Source organism: Egretta garzetta, unplaced genomic scaffold (assembly GCF_000687185.1).
Source record: "Egretta garzetta isolate BGI_Z169 unplaced genomic scaffold, ASM68718v1 scaffold4, whole genome shotgun sequence".
NCBI lineage: Eukaryota > Metazoa > Chordata > Aves > Pelecaniformes > Ardeidae > Egretta > Egretta garzetta.
In genome coordinates, this window is record NW_009259329.1 from 1,019,542 (window position 1) to 1,020,203 (window position 662).

Sequence of the window (662 nt, forward strand, 5' to 3'; positions counted from 1 at the left end):
GGGCGCGGGCACCTGCGGGAAGGAGATTATGGGATAGGGGAGTTTAGATCCCGGTGCCAGAGATGGTGGGGACGATGATGAGGGACATGGCCAAGCGCTTGGCAATGCCCTACGAGCACCAGGAGCAAGCGGAGGAAGATGCAACCACCCCGCACCGCACGGTGCCCGCAGCATCCCCGGTCCTCGCTCCGGCCTCGTAGCCGGCTGCAAGGAGCCGCGGTGGCCGCGGGGTTTTTGCCATCCCTGCCAAGAAATGAGTTTTTCCTCGGGCGAGGTGTTTACTCAGTGGCTTCCTCTCTGGCCTCACCCCACTCGGCACACACGCGCCGGACCCGGCGCCTCACGGTGCTGTTTGCACCCATGGCAACGTGCAAGGGACGGCTATTGCAAAAGGTGGCGCGCGTCCTTCCTCCTCCTCCTCCTCCTCCTCCTCCTCCTCCTCCTCCTCCTCTGCTGCCCCAGTGCTGGTAAAATGGGTCTTGGGGAACGTAGCTGGAAGCTGGAGGGATCATGGCTGGGGGCGGCGGTTGGGTTCTCCGGTTACGTCCCCATGCTGCGCCGGCGTTCCAACCCGTCTCCTGTAATCCAGCGCGGCGGTGGGGTTTAATTAATTAATGGGGGTCGGAGGCACGGGGAGCTGGTGGAAAGCGACGCCAGGGCAC